Genomic DNA, 6,000 nt, shown 5'->3' with positions numbered 1-6,000 from the left:
GCCCAGGGCCTTTGCACAGGCTGTGTCTTTTTCCTAGAGCGCTCTCCTTCTTTCCTGGGCAAACTGTGACTCCAACTCCAGGTCTTGTCCTTCCCTGCCCACTCCCTAGACAAGCTCCCTCAGCCCCTGAGGCTCTTCTGAACCTAACCCAGGAATCATTTGTTCACTGCCGGCTCCCTGGCCCCCACCCAGGCCTGGAGCTCCAGAGTGTGGGGCCACATGTCTTTGAGGAATGTCTTCTTGTGGGGCTGGGTCGGGGAAGACACACAGCGGATCTTCAGCAAGCACTGACCCCCTGAATGAAGGGTGAGGGCTTCCCCTGTGTTTCCACCCACAGCTGAGAAGAGAGGTTAGAGAGGGGACGGTCTCGCCCTGACACCTACAGGACAGGGCTGGACCTTCCGGGGCAACTCCCCTGGTGGTCCCAGCGCGACACCCGTCCTCACTGGCCTGCCGGGGGACGGACCTGCAGGCAGGAGACCGGTGCACTCGACCTTTCTCCTCCACAGGGCAGCACTTCTCAAAGTGCGTGTCTGTGCAGCTGTAGACCCACGGGGGCTGCGGGCGCCACTCCAGGGGATGGGGGTTTGGGAAGTGCCGGATGGGTGAAAGCGTTAGTTGCTCAGTCGTGTCAACTCTTTGCAACCCCACGAACTGTAGCCCACCGGACTCTGCTGTCCATGGAGGTCTCCAGGCAAGAATACTGGAGTGGGTTGCCATGCCCTTCTCCAGGGAACCTTCCTGACCCAGGGATTGAACCTGGGTCTGTTGCAGGCAGAGTGTCTACTGGGTGGGTGAAGGGGGAGCGGAATTCTTTCCCACAGGACTTAGAGCCTTTAGGCCCTCTGCTCACCGGCCCGGGGGGGGAACCGTAAGCAGAACTTCGCACGGGGGTGTTTCTGCATCCCCACGGAGGGCCGCCTCAGTTCCCTGGCAGGCGGCAGGGGCTGACCTGGACTGTGGTTACCCAAGCGTGTTAGTCGCTCAGTCGTGTCCGGCTCTGCGAGCCCGTGGCCTGTATGCAGCCCACCAGGCTCCTCTGCCCATGGGATTCTCCAGGCAAGAATACTGCAGTGAGTAGCCACTCCCTTTTCCAGGGGATCTTCCCGACTCAGTGACTGAACCCAGGTCCCCTGCATTGCCAGCGGATTCTCTACCATCTGAGCCACCAGGGAAGCCGAAAGTTGCCTTCAAATCCCTGAATGTCAGCTTTCTCCTCTGTCACCTGGAGAGAGCAAAGCCCAGGTCCCAGGGCAGCAATCCTCCATGTACCCCCTGGTCACAGCTGCACGCAGAGGTGAGGGTGGTTTTGATGGGCCTGAGAAGGAGAGCAGCAGGGAGCAGGTGCCCTCCCCTACGCCTGGCTCAGCCTTGCTCTGTCTAGCAGCCTTTTTTTAAAAACTAAATTCTTTCCAGTCTCACTTACAGGGTGAGTTTTGGTGCCCCCACGCAATGGGTGCGTAGATGTTTCATCATTTTGAGTCCCCCAGAATCCCTGCCAAACTGGACCCACCAGGGCCAAGAACGAGGAGGGCTGTGTTCCCTCCCAGGCTCCAGGGCCACACCCCTGCAGCCTCTGGGGAGGAGCCGGGTGCCCAGCCAGGGCCACAGGGGGCGGCCACGGGGCTCAGGGTGGACGGAGGCAGTAGGTCGGTGCGTGGACCCATGAGAAGACGAGGCGCAGCACCCAGTGCAGCGGGAACCGGACAACGGTGCCCACACGGCCGCTCGTTGGACAGGCCGGCCTGGCAGTGACTTGTCTGAACGTTTGTCTCCCCCTTCTGGAGCCCGAGGGCTCGGGCCCGGATGCAGAGGACATGAGACACAGACACCCCCATCACATCCTCCCTGTCCCCCCAGCCAAGGGCAGGACTCCTGGAGGTGGGCACCGTCCCCCCTTCTGTCCCACAGATGACTGAGGAGAAACAAAGCAGAGCCCTCTGCCCGGCTGCTTCTGCAGCCTAAAGCAGAGCTGGCGGCAGCCTGGGAAAGTTCTGGAGTGGCCGTGAGCCGGCCCGTGGAGAGCAGATGACCTGTGTCCGGGTCCCGCCTGGCTCCCCCCCTCGGGGCCTCAGGACGCTCGCAGGGAGCTGGTCCTGGGATATTTATATCTGGGAGGAAGGGCAGCCCCATGCTTGGTCCACAAGGAGCTTCCTGTCCATCGGGGCCATGGGGGCCAGGGCAGGACCAGAGCGCCCGAGAGGCCAGCCAGTCACGCACGAACGGCCTCGGGCCAAGCGCCAGCCCTGGGAACGCACGGTCCCCTCCACTCTCCGCACGTCCGGGGTCAGCGGTCACTTTATTAATAGCAGCCCCCAAGAAGAGGTCACCCGCCCCCTGGACCGGCATCACCCTTCCTGCGGGCTCGGCCGAGCGACCTGGGGGCATCCCCGGGAGGGACGGCCAGGGGACACGGCCACCCTGCCTGCCCGGGGCTCTGGACCCAGCAGAGGGAAAAGCAGGCTCCTCCTTCCCACCATCAACTGCATGACGGCCGCAATTTCGTAACAGCTCTTGGTGGGGCAGAAAGAAACTGCACTAACTCTGTACTGTGGCTGAGCGACACGCCCCATCCTCAGAAACACGATGCTGAGCGACAGGGTCTCAGAACCACACAGGACATCCTGTCTGAAAGCATCTGGGCCATTAACACTCAGAGAAGACCCTGGAAAGTCAGCCACTCACCTGGACCTTCCTCCTCCCCTGCACAGCAAACCTCTAGATGAGTCCTCTACTGCCAGGAAAAGTCATGAGAAACTGAAACTCACACACAAAAAATAAATAATTACTGCTGGTTCTGCCCCGGGCAACCCCCAAGTCACTGAGAGGCCATTTCACATGCAGCAATTAATAGGAAATATGAAATCAGCAAAAATGCAAGAGAGTGTGCTGATCAGAGTGGGTGGTTGGCAAGAGTAGGGTTACTTTGCTCCCGTGTGGTTTAAATGCACAGGCAATGAGGAGGTTTTCCATGTATTATGAAAAAAAAGCGGACTTTTTGAAAGAATTAACTCCAGGAAAAGCGTCCAGGCTACACCTGGGTAGAGGTTTTGTGTGTCAGGAACCCCACAAATCTGATGCCTCCCCCACCGGCACGGCCACCAGCCCCCAGCATCCTCTGGTACCTCCTGGCATCTCTGGGGCCCAGGAGCCTGGGCTCCAGACCCTGCTGCCCGGAGCACCCAGGGTGCCTCCTGCAGGCACTCTCGAAACGCCCTGAACCTCCGTTTGTCTATCTAGCAAAGGGGACAGTAACAGTCACCCACTACTGAGCCCTCCCTGGGAGCCAAACTCTGAACTCCAGTCCCGTCGGGGAGGAAACTGAGGCTTGGCCGTTAGGTGACCTACGTACAGGGCCCCAGAGACCCAGACTGGACAAGCAAGAAGGCTCCGCTTCTCAGGTTTACAGGAGGTGGGACGCAGGCCCTCCGCGGCAGAGAGGAGGAGACAGCCCGTGCCCCCTCCTCCGGGCGCTCCCTGCAGACAGCAAAGCGCAGGCAAGGGGCCGGAGCCCCCACCCAGGGACAACCCGCCGGCCACTCCAAGGCCAGCAGGATGGGAGCCAGCCAACAGGGCCCTCCACCAGCTGGGGCCTGCTGGGTCCCGAAGGCCCCTGCTCTGAGGGGTGGCCGTGAGCAAAGGCCTTGAAGCCGACCCTCAGAACCCCAGCACTGCCTCTGAAACACTCGTGATGGCCCCAGGAGGTTCCCGGGTCACCAAGGCCTTCTGTCCCAAAAAAGCAATGGGTCCTTGGCACCTGTCGCTGTTGCTGAGAATGTCACCGCTCTCCACTGCCCAACCGAGGACCTCCCAGGAAACTGGAAGGGCCGCGGGGGCCAGCTGGTCAGCAGACAGATGGAGATCTGGGAGCTGGAGGGAACGGGGTCAGAGGCTAGGCCAGCCCACGGCCGTCGGCCCAGCCCCAGGCAGCCCGCTGATGTCTCCAAGACCAGTCCTGAGTCCAGCCCGAGTTCTCGTCCCACCAAGGCCCGGCCTCTGCGGGATGGGGCTAGGGGAGGGAAGAATGCCCCCACCTATGGCCCTGCCCCACCTGCAGGGGCCTAGAACCCCGAGCTGTGAGACAGGCGGAGCCGCCACACCAAGGGCTTCCCGGGAAAGGGAGACAGCTGCTTCGGGGGCCCAAGCTGGCCTCAGGCTTCTTCCAGCCACCTGGCTCCTGACTCTGACGTTCCCCAGCCCAAGTGCAGGCCTCACCAGAGAGCGGGAAAACTGAGGCTGTCCAGAGCCGCCTGGCCCGCAGGGAAGGCACTGCAGTCAGGGCAGCAGCAGGGCTGAGGCTCCCACCCAGCCCGAGGCGGTCCTCAGTCCCTGCGGTGGAGTGCTTCCGGGGACTGTAAGTGGACTCGGGGACCGGGGCGTGCCCAGCGTGGACGCCAGCTGGTCCGGGTGGGACCAAGGGCTGCTGAGGCCCCGGCCTCCTCTCCTCTGTCCTTGGCCCTTCTCCCCCACTTTCTCCCCTCCCCTGGACCTTCTCTTCTGCGTCCTGTGCAGACCTGCAGAACCGCCGTAGATGACTCAATGCCCACCCCTGCCCCCGACAAGCCCTCGTGTTCACAAACTCCATGGCCCCCCCTCAGGCTTTCCTTTCAAGAGGGTGGGGAAGCGTTCTACAACTTTGTTCAACACACATGTGCTGTGTGTGCGTGCCAAGTTGCTTCAGTCATGTCTGACTCTGCAACGCTATAGTCTGTAGCCTGCCGGGCTCCTCTGTCCATGGGATTCTCCAGGTAAAAGTACTGGAGTAGGTTGCCATTCCCTTCTCCAGGGGATTTTCCTGACTCAGGGATCAAACCTCCATCTCTTGTGTCTTCCACACTGGTAGGCACGTTCTTTACCTCTAGCGCCTCCTGGGAAGCCCTTGTTCAACACAGAAGTGCCCAAACAAGCTCCTTCCTTGTTCCCACAGGGCATCCCAAGAACTAGAGTCACTAAAACACGTTGGAAGGTGCTTCATTCCTGGGCAGATGACAAGAGCCCCCCTCCCCTGTTCCTGCAGTTGCCAAATGTAGCAAGTAAAACCCAGGGCAGTATCACAGAAAATGAATACGCCATGTCCTAAAAAATGTTTGAGGCATCCTTACACTTTTAAGCCCTCACCTTTTATCTGACATTCCAATCCAACCGGAGTCCGGTATTTAATCTAGCAATTCCACCAGGACATTTGCAGAGAAAAGACTCATAGGGGCCCCAGGCTTCACCAGGGCTGGAGGGGACCCCACACTTCTCACCCTCCGGGTCTGGGTACCCTCCTCCCAACAACCCAGGCAACTACAGGTGGAGGGGGTGGAGCTCACTCCGCAAGCCACGCCTCTCCCGCAGCTTCTGAGAAACAGGCAGGACTGGGTGATCTCACCCTCTCTTACTTCTGGGACTTTTCTGGGCTTAGCCCCTGATTCCATGCGGGGGCCTTTAGGGATGACTGCTGGGGATGGTCTAGTGAGTTCACTCCCAGAGAACTCAGGTCCGGTGAGGGATGGGTGTCCTGGAGGCACCAGCAGGCCCCAGGAGAAACAGCCTCGGTAAATGCAATCCGGGAACCCCGGTCTGCACCAGTCCCAGGAGGAAGCTGCTGCCTCCAGGGTCCTCCCCGGTTGGTCCTCTAGACCCTGTGAAGACCCTCTGGCTGCCTTCCCTCACAGGCAGCCTCCACCTTATTCTGAAGTTTTCCCTGGTCAGTGTCATCACCTCCAAGTCCTTTGCATGAGGTGGAGTGATCCACTCTCCACCCAGGGCAAACGTAGGCTGTCAAGACGGGGGTGAGTGGGTGCCCGAAAGGCTTTGTGAATGCAGATTCCTAGGCCTGACCCTGGACCCCCAGAGTCAGACTCTGCCCAGGAATCTGCATGCAGTCAGCTGCCCATGGGGACCGGGAACCTGGCAATGGGGAGGTGACGTCACCAGGGCTCTGGACCACTTTGAATGGAGCCTCCCATGTGCCCAGACCCGAGGGTCCCGGGAGGCCCAAGGCTGGGGGGTCGT

Source organism: Bos javanicus, chromosome 11, assembly GCF_032452875.1.
Source record: "Bos javanicus breed banteng chromosome 11, ARS-OSU_banteng_1.0, whole genome shotgun sequence".
Taxonomy (NCBI): domain Eukaryota; kingdom Metazoa; phylum Chordata; class Mammalia; order Artiodactyla; family Bovidae; genus Bos; species Bos javanicus.
Note: the sequence above shows the minus strand (reverse complement) of the source record.